Source organism: Chinchilla lanigera, unplaced genomic scaffold, assembly GCF_000276665.1.
Source record: "Chinchilla lanigera isolate Chin_1 unplaced genomic scaffold, ChiLan1.0 scaffold00054, whole genome shotgun sequence".
NCBI lineage: Eukaryota > Metazoa > Chordata > Mammalia > Rodentia > Chinchillidae > Chinchilla > Chinchilla lanigera.
This window is the reverse complement of record NW_004955455.1, coordinates 13,024,691-13,040,642: the sequence shown is the minus strand read 5'-3', so window position 1 is coordinate 13,040,642 and position 15,952 is coordinate 13,024,691. Positions and strand designations below refer to the sequence as shown.

The following is a 15,952-nucleotide window of genomic DNA, read 5'->3' as shown; positions in this document are numbered from 1 at the left end:
TGTTCAACATCTTTAGCCATCAGGGAAATGCAAATCAAAACTACACTGAGATTCCATCTCATTCCAGTCAGAATGGCCATCATCAAGAATACAAAAAATAATAAATGCTGGCAAAGGTGTCGGGGAAAGGAACCCTTCTACACTACTGGTAGGAATGTAAGTGAGTATGGCCTCTATGGAAATCAGTATGGTGGTTCCTCCAAAAAGTAAAAATAGAACTACCATATGAACCAGCTACACCATTCCTTGCCATATACAGTACCTGAAGGAATTAAAATCAGCATACTATAGAGATACCTGCATACCCATGTTTACCATGTCTCTTATGGCACAGTTTATAATAGTCAAGATATGAGACCAGTCTAGGGGCCCAGCAACAGATGAATGGATAAGGAAAATGTGGTATACACACAAAGGAGGAGAAACAAAATCATGTTGCTTGAAGGGAAATGGATGGAGCCGAGAACATCATTTAAGAGAAATAAGCCAGGCTCAGGAAAACAAATATCACATGATTTATACATGGAATCTGGAGGGGAAGTGATACGAAAATAGAAGAAAGACTGTTAGAGAAGAGGAGGATCAGAAAGAGATGGAGGGGAGGGAAAAGAAAAAATGGGAGGATGGATATGAATGAAGTATGCTACATGAATGTATGAAAATGTCACAATGGGGGCTGGGGATTTAGCTCAGTGGCATAGCGCCTGCCTGGCAAGCGTGAGGTCGTGAGTTCGATTTCTGGTACTGGAAGAAAAAAACAAACAAACAGAAGAGAAAATGTTACAGTGAAGCCCAGCATTCTGTATAATTAATATGCACTAATGTAAATAAAAAGGAAGGCTGACGATAATCTAAGGGAAGAAGTATAGTGGGAGCTGATGGGAGCAGATGAAGGCCAAGGAAAGATGTTTCAAGAGGTGACTATGCATTCTCTCTAGCCCTTGCTGCTTAATGGAATGTCAGACTCCGGTGCTTGTGTTTCTGGTGAGTGGAGAAAGGAGGAGACATAACATCAGCAACGAGAGCCTTTGTCAGAACACACAGTGTAATAATGGCATTCATCCCCTCTATTAGAAAAAAATTTAAAAAAAAAGACTGTTCTGGGAAACCAAGTTCTTGTGGTCTGTCTGCTGTAGAATGTTCTTGTGACTGGACAGAACACTAGAGTTGTACTAGAGATAGAAAAGATGACTAAGAAGTTATTTAGAACACTTGTGAGAATAAATACTAAGAAGGAAAAACTTCCATCTTAAATATCCATACAATGCCAGCTTGAAAGTGCGGCGGAAGTATATTTTTAAGATAGAGAGATGAATATTTGTTGATATGGTGACGTACTGTCCAAGTAAGAAGAAAAAGTGGCTTATAAAGCAATGTATATGATATAACTATCCTAATTACTATTTAAAAAATACTTTAATGTAAGCCTGGAAAGTTATATGTCAAAATATATTTGGGTATAGAATATAAATTTTTGTCTTCTAACTACTCATGTATTTTCTATTGTTTAAGGCAGAAAGAATGTATTGCTTGTACATTTATTACAAAGTACTTAAGGACAGCTGTCTTGGGTCAGGGATTCCCCACCATTTTTTTGGAGAGAGGAAAAAGTTAAGGGAAATGAAGGGAATCTTAGCTTCTACATCTGCTTGTTTACCAAGTCTTTTTACTGGGAACCTTCCTTTTCAGAACTTTTAAGAAACTGATTTTTATAACATCTGAAAACAGGGAATTTAAATTTCAAAGTGACATATATTCATCATTACTTTTAACTATTACTTGTAAAGATTTAAATGTTACTGTACTGTCTGGTATGTTATAAAACAGATTACTAACAGATTAATAATATCGTACAGGAAATACAAAATATTATTTTGGGACATCTTTTAGGAAGACTAAAATATCTGCATAAAAAATTTTAAGCTGAGGATTATGAACTAATTTTTAAACAAAATACCATACTTTATTTCCCACTATTATTAGCACTCAAAATACACAGCTTGAATAATTACAGGAAATGTGGACTCAACAGGCCTAACTAGTACTCTACATAATTACACCATGTAGCTATGCTTTTAGGAGGTAAATGCATTTAAAAGCATAAGCAAAGATGTGTTCAATACATAGCTAAAAGAATGAACCATTTATTCAGGATGGAATGACAGAGTTTAACCGCTCTACATACGCTTGAGGTAACTCAGGGTATTTTCTAATTCTAATTCGTCTATCTGTAGTACTACTACTAAGTAACAACATTAGAAATTCTACATTGAAGCCATTTTTATGAGCTTCCTCAACCTCTCTGCATTCCACCTCGAAATTTTCTATACTCATGTTTTCATCCCACAGGTTAACCCCCTTGGCCCAGCAATAGCAAACAGCCTCTTAATTCTTTATTTGATGAGTGTCTCATTTCCTTTAGACCTCCTTTTTCTTCCCCCTGAAACCTTCAGTTGCTTTTTCTTTACCAACCCTTCTTTTTGGCCTGTACTATGCTCAAGGGATGGTTTATTGAGGGAAGAAGGGAGGACCATCCCTGACAGCAAGGTGCTCCCAGGCTAAGCTGGGGCTAATAAGCTCGCTAGCTCCGACCTCCTCATCTCCAGAGCCAGCAGGAGTCTTTTCCGGCTGTACCTTCCATGACTGTGAGGCAGCATCTCCTCACAGGCCCTTGCTTCTTCCTTTGTGTGGCGCTATCCCGCTCTAGTTCCTGCCCAACCACTTCGGCTGGCTTGTCCTCTCTCTCGCTTCTTCACGGTCACATCTGTGCTGGGGCTCGTCTCTCTACACTTCCTCTTGTCCCTCAGATACACTCCAACGCTTTCACTCCCTCTCCCAAGCTGCTAATGCCCACGATAAATCTCTCACAAGCTGCTTTTCTTCTTTTCCATTAAAGCTGTCCTAGTTCCAGAACCTCACTACTAGTCCAAGTTCTCATTCCCCGTGCCTTTATTCCTTTAAGTCATGCTACATACTATGGACGGAGTAGTCTTTCAAAGGCTCTGATTGCATCGGTCTCTTCTATTCAAATACCTTAAATGGCTCCCCACTATCCACTGTTCAAAGTGCAAACGTCTTGGTATGTGATTCAAAGGCCTTTGATTTGCCACTGTCCCTAAGTATCCAACACTTTGTTCACAATGTCTGAACTAGGCTAAAAATACATTGATTATGTCTCAGCACACAGACTGAAAAGTTAGTCTGTATTCAAGACTTAGTTCAAATTCCATCTCCAAAGTTCATCAGCCCCATGCTGCAGAAACAATCTCTTTCTTCTTAGTGTGTAGAAAGTATTGGGGAATTTCTTATGGCATTGATGCCCTTATGCATTACATTCATTTATTTTTTTGTTTTGTTTTGGTTTTTTTTTTGAGACAGGGTCTCACTCTGTAGTACAGGTTGGCCCCAAACTTACTGTGTAGCCTAGACTGCCCTTGATTTTATGATCCTCCTGCCTCAGTAGCCTTCTGAGTACTGGGATTACAGGTATGAGACATATACCCAAGTATGCCTTGTTTTTAGCAGCCCAGGCTGACTTAGAACTCACAGTGATCCTCCTGCCTCTGCCTCCCCAGTGCTGGCATTACAGGTGTGCCCCACTATACCTGGCTAGATATTTCTGAATTTCTTTAATTGAATATGACTAGCAGTAGGAGTCTTGATTACTGGTTCTCCATAGCCCCTTTCCAGGTAGTAGGCAATGTTAAATTCACATTATTCGTTTGAATTAAAGATTACTTTCCAGAATATGAGCTTAAGTTTGCCTCTGTCTTATTTCTGAAGAAAAGATCTGAGAAACATATTAGCTAAATAAACAATATTTTATGTTTGTATGTTATTTATGTATGTGTGTAGGAATTAGTGATGAGTAAATGACTCATAATATAATTTGAAAGCATTTTCAACAGAATTATTTGACAGAAGTTATTGTGAGCAATTTCACTCCTAAACAGATACTTAAGAGAATTGAAGGCACATGTCCATACAAAAACTTGCACATGGACATTCACAGCAGCATTACTGATAATCACCAAAAAAGGAGAAATAACTCAAATGTTCATAAACTGGGGAATAAACAGAACGTAGTATACTCACTACCTAGCCACAAAAAGGAGTAAAGTACCAACACATACTACAACATGGAGGGATCTTGAAAATAATATGCTAGTAATATGCATATCTAGCAAGTACTCCAAAATCAGCAATTATTATTATTGTCCTTTGGAACAACAAGCTTAAATATCTAGCCTTAGTTTACCGGCTGAGGCACACCCTGAAATAAACAATAGGTGGTTTGTATTATTAGGTTAAAGAAATAGAATAGAAAAAGATTCAGTGAAATTTCTACATATTTTCCTAGCACTGTATAGATCCTTACAGCACTGCTTTAGCCAGATAATTTTCTGCTTACTAGTTAAGGAAAAGGCATAGTTCTATTCAGGACTAGCATAAAACCTGATAAAAGTAGATGCTAAGTATTTACTGAATAGATGAACAAAGAGTATGGCATAACTGGCTGCATCAATACCTAAGCATCAACACAGACCCAAAGCATTAGACAGATGTTCTAAAATTATATATAGATGTGCTACAACTCCCCCTTCATATTACTAGGGTTATTGACTTTGACTTTAGGTAAAATGATGCAATAGATCTACTTGCTTTTCTTTCCCTTCAAAGTGAAGTCAGATACCACAGCATTAAGGAATTGTGAAGGATTTAACTGTAAAGATAGGGCCCTTGTATTCAAAGTGTTTGGTGAAGGCAGAACAGGAATGATATACAACATTACATATATTTTTGTTCCTTGTCTTGCTAACTAAAAATCATGTGGTGGTACATGCCTGTAATTCCATCCATGTGGGAGGCTCAAGCAGGAGGATAAAGAGCTCCAGGTCAGTCCGGAAAATTAGTGAGATCCTGCTTTTGAAAAACTGGGATGTAGCTCAGTGGTAGAGCCCTTCCTAGCATGCACTTGGCCCTGGGTTCCATTACTGTGATTAACGTGGGAAGAAAGTCACCTGCAAGTTTGAAGAAAAGGGAAAAGTTTCACACACAGAGTAAACTTGACCGAGCACTTTGAAGTAAAGGTAAAATCCCGGTCAGCAGAGAGAAGCTCTGGAGGAGGGACTTTTGGGTAAGATAAATAAATGAGTTCCAAAGGCACAGACTGGACTGAGTATGGTGTTTGACAGACAGCCTGACTTCAAAAGAACTGAAAGGCTGGGCCCAAGAACACAGGAAATGAAACTGGATAAATGGTGGAGGACAGATTAGAAAGAGTGTTGAAAGTCAGGCAGAAGAAGTCATGTAGTAGAAAACGGAACTACTGAGGCTCTCTGCAACCAGGAGTGACACGCGAGAAGTAGCATTTAGATAAGGTTATCCGGGATGGAGAATAACAAGTGTGGCACCTAGGAAGGAGGCCACAGGGGTGCAGGTATTCGGTGTATGTTGGCAGCAGTGTTGAGAATGTAAAATTAGAGGTCACCAGAAATAGAGAAAAGATACAGACTGGCCTAGAAGCTGGCTACTAGGCAAAGGGTTTATACTACAGATTAAGACCTAGACATTTTAGGGTTGTTTTTAGTACTGGGAATAGAACTCAGGACCTTGCACTTGCCAGGCAGGCATTTGTGCCACTGAGCTATATCACTGGCCCAAGACCTAAACATTTTAAACACTAAGAATATGTTCACAAAAGCTAGGTATTTTTCAAGTATAGTTTCATTATTTGTTTTAGTCAGTTTACTGCAGGTGCTCCCCCAAATTTCACAGGTACTTTGCTAACACCTCCCATGAAGACAGCTTCTGTAAGAATTAGCTGCAATGCTTTCAGTTCAGGAACACAGTTAACTGATCCATGATCCAATACAGGAAAGGAACCCCTAGAAGTGGGAGCAGAGAAACGTTTTTCTCTTTTTGTTTTTTGGTACCAGGAATCAAACTCACAATCCTGCACTTGCCAGGCAGGTGCTGTGCTGTTGAGCTATATCCCCAGCAACATTTTTCTTTATACTCAAATATATGTTGTCTATTGGCTAGTTCCACCAGAAAAACAACAAAGCAAAACAAACAAAAACAACAAAACACAAAAAAACATAATATATTTTTGTGATATCTTTTTTTTTTTTTTTTTTTTGGTCTTTTTGAGACAGAGTCTTACTATGCAGTGCAGGCTGGTCTTGAACTCACTTTGTAGCACAGGCTGGCTTCAAACTTGCAATGATTCTCCTGCCTCAGCCTCCTGAGTGCTGGGATTACAGGCGTGTACCACCATGCCCAGCTAGGGCAATCTAAAAATCTTAAATCACAGTCCTAACTTTACCTGCCAGCAGCCCACTCTGATGAAAATGCACACATTCTATTGAGAAAACACATTTTAAAAATCAACATTTTGCCATGCTGCTTTTCCGAACTATTCTGTTAAATTGAGAGGAAGTTCTCTGAAGTGAAACAAAGAAAAAAATGTAACTAAAACTACATTTATCCAACTATATAATAGTTTTGACTAATACTTATTAAATTTAGTCAACTCCCACACTGTATTTCCTCCCATCCTCTTAGAATGCTTAGCATATAACATGGTATGAGGAAACTGGGTATGGTAATGCGTGCCTGTAATCCCAACACACTGGGAGGCTGAGGCACAAGATTCACAAGTTCGGCCCCAGCCTCGGCAATTTAGCAACTCAGTGAGATCCTGCCTCAAAATAGAAATCAAAAATGTCTGTGGAAGTGGTGGCTTGGGGTTCAATCCCCAATACTACCAAAAAACAAACGCACAAACCAAAACCAAAACCAAACAACCAAACCAAAAACAAGTGTGGAATAAATAAGGTCAACAGATTTCATTCATGTGCTCACATTATTTTCTTTTCTATTTTTTTTTTTTTTTTTTTTTGTCTTTTTGAGAGAGGGTCTTGCTGTGCAGTTCAGGCTGGGCTTGAGCTTACTTTGTAATCCAGGCTGGTCTCAAACTCACAACGATCCTCCTGGCCCAGCCTCCTGAGTGCTAGGATTACAGGCATGCATCATCATGCCAGGCCTCACATTTTTTTTCAAAATAATTCTATTATGATACTGATTCTATTTCCTATCCATGATTTCACTTGTTGTTATATCTCTTCCTGTGATCATTTTTTAACTTCTCTCTTTTTTCTTTATTTTAAAGAGTAAAAGAAGGATAACATAATAATAGGGGGGGCTTACCAAATTATAGACGAAATGGTAGGAAAATTACCAACGGTGTGATCATTTTTGATGGAGCTCTTCAGTGAAAATCAGCATACCCCAAAATAGCAAAAATGAGCGTAATTATTAGCCTCTGAGCTCATCTCTTACAGTGTGTGGCCAACCTTGTGATTTGTATGCATTATCTTATTTAAACCTCACAACAATACTGAGAGGTAAGGATTATAATTAACGTCCATTTCACAGGTGAAGAAACTGAGGTTTCAGGGAAGATAAAAGGGATTTGTGCACGGCCACAAAACTAGCATCTGGCAGACATGTTTATCTGCCATTCTTCTGCAAATCATTAGAATCTACTGCCACCGCCAAATATTTGTGACCAAAACCAAAAGTGAATATAAGGAAGCTGGACATGTTACTCACTGTGTCAGAGTCAGGGAGGAACATCAGTTCCAAGAACTGTGTCAGCGCCACAAATGACACATTCCTCAACTCCCTGAGCTCAAAACACTGTATTCTGTTCCTAAAGGACAGTGGGATATTGCTACGAACTGGACTTTTACTGTCCTCTCTTTCAGGATAACATATATTACTATTTGAAGGTAGTGACAGGATCTCAGTATCTTTTTGAATTTGGTCATAGTAAGAAAAAACAAAAAAAGTGCTACTATTTAGATGGGCCAGTTTAAGGCTTAACTAGGCTGACTGGGGACATCCAAATGCTTTAAAAAGTATTTTCTTAGAATATCCAGTGACCTAAGCAACTTGTGTAACTCCTAGCAGTGAAATTAACCTTTCAAAGATACTTCTTAGTACAAAAAATATATTCATAAGACACTTCTAAAAATAAACCTCCACTGTTAATTCCCTCCTTATGTATCTGGGCACAGATGTCCTATTCCCTCCACAAAGGCTTCCTTTTATGTTGCAACAGAAAGACTCTCAATTGAGAGCTGAACTGGAACAACCTAAAAGTGCAAACTCCTTCACAATAGGTGATCTTTTAAAAAAAATTGTTAATAGTTTATATAAACAGCCTAAATGTGATGGGACGACACCCATACATCTTAGTTCTGAGTTCTGCGATATAAAATTTTAAATTGAAAAAACTGTAAGTTATAGCTTTAAGTTCTGCCTCCCTCCGCACTCTTTTTTCCTGCTGATGTGTGGCCTTCCACAAAAGGGTCAGTGTGATGTTTGCAGACTAGAGATAAGGAATATGACCCCAGAAACCAGAAAATAGAAGGTTTGCCACATGTCTGGTCATTTTGGCGGGTAAAACTTGTCATCTGTGTATGAAACCAGCAAACTATTAGAACTGGTTAAATAAACATACACAAATTAATAGGATGCAGTTAGCAACTTCCACTATTTCCTTTGACTAGTGGTGTTCTGGCAAGCAGCCATATAATCTGCAGTAATCTGTCACTGTGTAGCGCCACCCACTTCCTCTGTCCCACCCCATTCAAACGATGACTGGGATACTTGTGGGCAGCCAATGTAACATTTAGATCATCACAAAAATCCTCTTTACTTACAAAAGCTGAAATTCACACAATTTGTACTTTTAAGTCCTTAATATTTATGGATCTTAAGGACAAAAGCACAACCTATATGGCATCACATTTCAAAGATTATTTGAAAGTTTGAATTCCTTTTTGTCATGCTGTGAATACAATCCTCCTCCACAATAAGTAATAGCCACAGCAATGTTTCTTAAATGAAAAATGCATCTGATATGTAAGACCTAATTTGTCTTACAAACATGTTTTGGATATCAGGTTCTATGTTAGCCTACATATTTCATTTAAGTTGTATTCTAGGAGCCTAAGGAAGCTGGTGGAAAAAAAAAGCTATTAAAGTAGCTTCTCCAGTTTATAAAATCTTTTGCATTAACTTTAACATATAAACTATGGGATGTCAAATTAAAAAGTGTCTACTTGCCTATTTCATCAAATTACATTTTATGAACTAGAGTAGTCCCATAAGTTATTATCTTATAGCTAAAATATCTTATTTTCATACTTTAATAACTAATCCCATATACTGAACAGATAAAAAAAATTATAGAACACAGTAAATGTGACCAGATAATCTGATCTCTAAGTTTGGTATTATATTCAAGATATTCTCTGGTTTCTATCCTGTTTTCTCTCTGTGACAAAAAAAAGGAAGTGTCATATTTTTAAAGATCTGTAAGATTGGGGCTGGGGATTTAGCTCAGCGGCAAAGTGCCTGCCTCGCAAGCACAAGGTCGTGAGTTCGATTCCTGGTACCGGAGGGGGGGGGGAAAAAAAAGTCTGTAAGATGAATAGTGTGCCATTTTGGAAAGCTTAACTTTGAAATATTGTTTTATAGTAATAATAATAATAATATCACCCATACCATAAGCTACATCATCTAATAAAATGGACTTTAGTGTATTTAAGTTTTTTATTGTTGTTAAGAGACTCTTTTGCTAAGACTGGAAACTTTACTGGAAGCTGAACAAGCCCAAGTTTTGAAAAATCCACCCTAATACTTATTTGTAGAATATCAAACTACAAATTAAAATAAATAGAGCATATGAATCCAATGACTTGAGGCTGACTACTATCAGCTGGATTTTGAGTGAAGGCATAAACATTCACATGAAATTCAACAAAGATTAAATTACTCCCATTCACTAACAATGTTTATTTTTTTTCTTTTTCTTTTTCTATTTTTTTCTGGTACCAGGAATCGAACTCATGACCTCGCACTTGCCAGGCAGGCGCTGTGCTGTTGAGCTAAATCCCCAGCCCCCATTAACAATGTTTAGACACAAGCTGTATTTATAATAAAACATTAAACTATATTTATAATAAAATAAATGCCAAGTAATCTTACTATCATTAGATTGTCTCAAACACATGTCCTGTATTTCCATTCCAACATGCTAAAGACTTTAAAAATTCTTTATTTAGCAACAGCAATCAATAAATTTGCCCCAGAGATAGCTTTCTTCAAAAAGCCGGCCCTTACAGGAAAGATAAAACTGAACTGAAGTTGTAAGAACACTACCCAGCTTATCAAGCACCTTCATCCCAAGAAAGGAAGTTATTACAGACACTTAGTTTTATAAGTGAGGCTTGAACGAAGTACTTCCTGGTCAGACAGTTAACGTCAACAGCATTTTATACAGCTTTACATTTCGACATTTTGGAAAGAATTTTCTACAAAATTTTCCAGGATTTCCCCCCAGTCGGTACAAAGGAGGAAAACTTGCTTAAGCTAAACAAATATTACATAAAAATCTATGATAGTCTATCAGTGACTACCGTGAAGGTAGCATGTAAATATCAGAACAAGGTAAAATTACTGGCGATGCTACCAGCTTAAGTTTTCATCATTTTACATTAATGCACCCTCCACGTCCCTCCCCACATGCTAGAGTAAGGCTGAACAGGGCAAAATATTAGAAAAAAAAAAAAACAATTTAAAAACAACTCACCAATTCCTCGACAATAAAGAAAAGGTGAATAACCATTCACATCTTCATTTTCAAATCTAAAGCTAATTTTCTTCTAAGCATACACATATCTATACACACATGTGCATATATATGTATTTTTTTGTTTTCAGGAGGCCTCGTATTATCTTAATAAGGAACTGCAGATAAAGAGTGTGATCTGGGTGCCGCACACTACTATCAGTACTGCAAGCTGAAGTATTTCCTGTTAGAACTCTCATTGGTTCTCACACGTGCAAGTGCCTCTGGGTGGTGCCAATCTACCCTTCCTTTTGTAAGTGATCTATGAGAGGAGGGTGAAGGCTGGCAGAACCAATTTTCAGAACATTTAAGACGGAACCACTTTGGGCTAATGCTGGGAGCCTCCCAAACTAGGGTAATTATGAAGTGATGATTACCTAATTCGAAAGGGCTGGGTAAAATTTATTTCAACAGACTTTCATGATTTTTCTGAGCTGCGCTATTAAGAATGTGACGTCACTCAACAAATACTTATTAATTGCCTTCTCTGTGCAAAGCACTGTTTCAGGCACTAGAATATAAAAACGAATAAAACAAAGTCCTGGTGGTCATTCACATACTATCTAGTGGACTTTTAAGGATTTTGTATATAATGAGAAAGCTCACATAGAGGCAGAGAATAAAAAATTTGTATGGAAATCTGAAAAGTCAATTGTAATTAGTGCTCACGACTAAAAAGCACTGCAATTAAGGTCACTACTTTAAGCCTCAAAGAGCTTTTTCAAAACCTGGTACACAAAAATAGGGATTTTTATGTTTTCAGTGTTTCCAAAGTGCATATTGGGAGCAATGGCCTTCACTCCAGCAGTGAAAAGGAAAAACTTCTCACCATGAGTCACCAGTGACTAAGTCCTTTTAATTCAGGCTTAAAACACATTTCAAACCCAATTACTTGTACATGCAGAAAACTGATAACAACCCCCAATTAACATCAGAAGCTTGATTTGGCCAATTTTCAGGGTCAATATCAGCATCTAAGAAATACAAAATAAGTGTTTTTAAAGGGATACTCTTCCAATGCTGAATTTTACCATGATTTTGGTTTTAGTCGCTAATGCCTCGGGCCATGTTAGCAAGCTTCTAGGAGACTGTTACAATGAACGGTCTTTTTAGGTTTTAGCCACACAATCATCTAGGATGTACAGTGTAGTGGTAGGAATGGCTTTTTATTTGCATTCAACAGAAGAAAAATACAGTAAATTTAAGACTGCTCAAAGAAAAATTTAAAAGCCAAAGAATAAGTGTGAACTCTGCTCTTCTAAGCTAAACTTTACTGCCTTAAGATTTTACTTCCTAAAAAAAAAAAAGATTTTACTTCCTTATGTTTAGAATAACAGTAACTTTGGGGGCAACAAATTGGAGGAATTACTATTTTATGAGTTGAGACTACAGCAATTAAGAAAAGAAAAATCTCCTTAGTGATAGCGATGTAGCTCAGTGACAGAGTGCTTGCCTACCGGGTGTGATCCAAGGTTGGATCTACAACAGGGCGAACACGAACAATCAATTACTTCATGGACTCTCACTTCTAGTGTAGGAATTTAAGACAAATGCAAGACAAGACAAGCTCATGAGAAATTAGTAGATGTTTTAAACATGCAATGACAAAATCAGAGCTGTTTAGGCAGAATAAGGGGAAAGAGAAAGGGACTGGGTGAAGGAGACATAGACCTTCTTGAGCCTTGCTAAGATCATCTTTATATCCTTGGACCATGGAGGATGGAAAATGTACAGTGCTGAAAAGTCACATCTTGGGCTGGGGTGTAGCTAAGTGGTAGAGCACTTGCCTAACATGCACCAGGCCCTGGGTTCCATCACCAGCAATGCCAAAAAAACATACTAAGATCTAGGTGACAGTGGTCAGTTTACCACTGCTGCTTCTATGTGACCCTGGAAAGTCATTTACCTCTCTGATTCTCAAAAAACCTATGTGGGGCTGGGGATATAGCTCAGTGGCATAAGTGCCTACCTGGCAAGCACGAATATCCTGAGTTCAATTCACACTACAAAAAAAAGGAACAACAACAACAACAAAAACAACAACAAAAAAACTATTCTCAAACATTTGGGGCTGGAGATATGGCTCAGTGGCATAAGCACTTGCCTAGCAAACACAAGGTCCTGAGTTCAATTCTCAGTACCAAAAACCCCCCAAACAAACAAATCAAAAAACCTATGTGTCTAATACTTAGTTTTTGGAGTCATGAGCCATGGGGTTCAGCAAAGGACTAAATGACACCGAGAGCAGAGCAAAAACGGCAGTGAAAGATTGTTTCAAGTGATTAAAATAAGTAGCTGCTATTTATTAAGCAATTACTATGTGTTTGTCACTGTGGTTGGCACTTTACATAAATCACTTCATTCCTTCCAAGAATCCTAAGAGGTGTGAATTCTTATTTTATAGATGACAGAAAAGAGAGTTTTAAGCCTTAAGTAACTCACTTAGGGTCAGGTAGCTAATAGTAATAGAGACAAAAAAAAAGGATGCACAGGTCTTCCTGAGTCTAAGGCTCTTTTTCTTTCCGCTGAACCATGCTGTTTTTCTGTGGTAGACGAATTGTGCTAACATTTGTTCTTGTATTGCAAAGGAAACACTGTGTATCTTAACATCCCTCTGGTTAGTTTCATGCCGGGGATTAGAAACAGCGTGTGCATAGAAATACAGTCTATTAGTTTGCTAATCACTAATGCATTTACTAGTTCAATTCACATTTATTGAGTATCCTTCATACGTTGTGCTTGGTAACATAACTGATACGAGGGATGCAAAGGATGCAAAGATCCATCTCTGTCCTCAGCACATTCACCACTAGTAAATGACAAACATGTATACCTGCTGCCTACGTGAGCACAACTAAATGACACACCTGTGAGCTGCTGGTGAAGAGAATTTTGAACAAGAGGCAATGGAGGCATCAAGGTATGTAAAGCCTATTACTGTAAATTTGTATCTCTATTAAATCATGGCCTAGATAATCTAAAAATCATGTTTACGTGTTTCTAAAAAATTTGTGCATTTATGCACAAACTTTTTAAAAAACAAAGGCTGAATTCACAACAGAATGTAATGGCTGACTGACTTCGTCAATGGGAGAAGTTTAAAAGCTTAACTAAAACAGCTCAGCAATTCTGTACCCTAGGGTATAGAGGACCCACCCTGGGGCAGCTTTTCTACATCCTAGGGTGTAGATGACCAACCCTAGGACGGCTCATTGGCCTGATGGTATAAAGTGTAAATGAGGAAGGATAGCCTGGCTTCAGCTCTTGGGAGGAGCTCCAGTCTTCACTTTCAGTTTGGACATCTCCTGGCTTCCAGCATAGACTCTTTGGCTTTGTATCCTTCAGCCTTTCGGCGTACATCCATCGGCCTCCTGATATGGACCTTGCATGGACATGGCAGTGAACTCCGGACCTTGGGCTAAAATCTTCAGTCTCCAGTGTGCACGAACTCTCTGCTCTTCCTCCTCCAGCTCTATGGCTGACCATTGTAAGCCGATCTTGTAATTTCTTATACATTTGTGTATCTTGTGTTATATCTGTTTCTCTAGTAAAACACTGACTGATACACTGGCCATGAACTATCATTTGGTTTAGTAAAGCTTCTGCCAAGACTAATTAGGTTATTAGTGTAGTTAAGAAAGCATCTGTTTGATTAGTGCCAACTATTATAATGGACAAATAAAACGTATCTGTATTGTCATAATCTTTGATTGGTATGGACATAAACCAGTGTCAGATGGAAAGTAAAATATAAAAATAAATATATACACATGGAGTCCCAGTTTGATCTAGAAAAAAAAGTTCTGGCATTGAGGTTCTTACACTGTCTTTCAAAAAGGCTAGAAGAAAATAAAACTGAGCTTTTCTACCAAATACTTTGGTAACTGACTACAATATTAAAATAAAACCTATAATTGGGGATTGATTTTGCTACCCATCATTTCAGAGGCCAGAGGTCACATAAAAGATCCCAAAATGTGAGACTGGGGCATGTTAATTCCCATTATTAGAAGCTAATGCTACATGGACCACATTATTTTTTGCTTAATGGAAGTAGGTTTTGCTACGTGTAAAACGTTGATTCCGAGGTATCATCCTTCTCTCAGTCTTTTTCCTTTTTAAAAAATGTTTTTTGGAGACAGGGTCTTGCTATGTAGTTCAGGTTAGCCTTGGACTCACTTTGTAGCCCAGGGTGGCTTCTAACTTGCAGGGATCCTCCTGCCTCAGCCTCAGGTGTGCGCTACCACACCCGGCTCCTTCTCTCACTCTCTAGGGATGAAAAATGTGTTGTGAGACAGTTGACAATGGTTAGGGGTCTGATCTGTGATAACAAAAGAAGAAATTAGCTCTTACATCATTCTGCTGCCAAGAAAGTAGCCCTTTAACCTATACAATAGAAATAACTTGGAGGACCTGAAATATACTTTGATATCTCTGACAAGTCTCCGGTTGGACAGAAAAATATACACTAGGCTGATTTATAAAGTATGTGGGTCAGGAGGATCACTGTGCATTCGAGGCCAGTCTGGGCTCCATTGTGAGCTCAAGGCCAGCCTGTACTACATAGTGAGACATCGTCTGAAAAAAAAAGTATTTAAGTAACAACAGATAGTTGAGACAATAAAATACATCAATTCTTTCTAGTTATTGTAAAATTCTTAAATAGTTTTGTTTTATTTTTTTAAAATTTGGTGCCTGTAGCTTGGAACTGAGTTAGATCACATTTTGGGTCATAAATTCACCATAACCAATCTATAATTATAATAGTTTCTTCTACTAAGTTCAGGCTAAGAAAGAGTAAAACTTTTAACTTACCCTCACAAATACTAAAGCAATCTATTAAACTGATTAGGCTAACTAAAAACAAATTAAATTTCCTATGCTGAAATGTAATTGTATCCCACAACTCAAAAAAAATTCAAGAAACTATCTACTCTGACTGACAGGAATTTCTCATTGAAGACAAACGGAAAGAAATCATAGAAATCTCCTAAGACAGTCACAAAAGTGGAATCGTTCCTCTTGCCTTGTTATTCCTTTCATGTTTCTGTCTTCTTTTACAAGGGAAGGGCGGAAATAAAGCTCACGGAAAAATCACAGTACAAAGCCTCCTTAGCTACAATTGAATAGAAAAAAGTACTGAGAGTTTTCATTCATTCATTGTCCTATTCTACCGAAACCAGTTAATATGAATACTGGAAAAAGTAAGACCGCTTACTCTGGTTGTTTAAACATTAAACCAATTTA

At 37.8% G+C, this 15,952-nt stretch overlaps 1 protein-coding gene across 2 annotated transcripts in view; it reads right to left on the bottom strand.

Moving 5' to 3' along the window:
* Positions 1-15,952, bottom strand: part of Taok3 (TAO kinase 3) — a 186,922-nt gene that overhangs the window by 166,897 nt on the left and 4,073 nt on the right. Inside the window, exon 1 of one of the 2 annotated variants that reach the window (XM_005396534.2) lies at positions 10,667-10,878. The exons of the other annotated variant lie outside the window; for it this stretch is intronic. The gene's annotated coding sequence lies outside the window, so the exon portion shown is untranslated. Of the gene's footprint in view, positions 1-10,666; positions 10,879-15,952 lie in introns of those variants that run through there. 2 annotated transcript variants of the gene reach the window in all.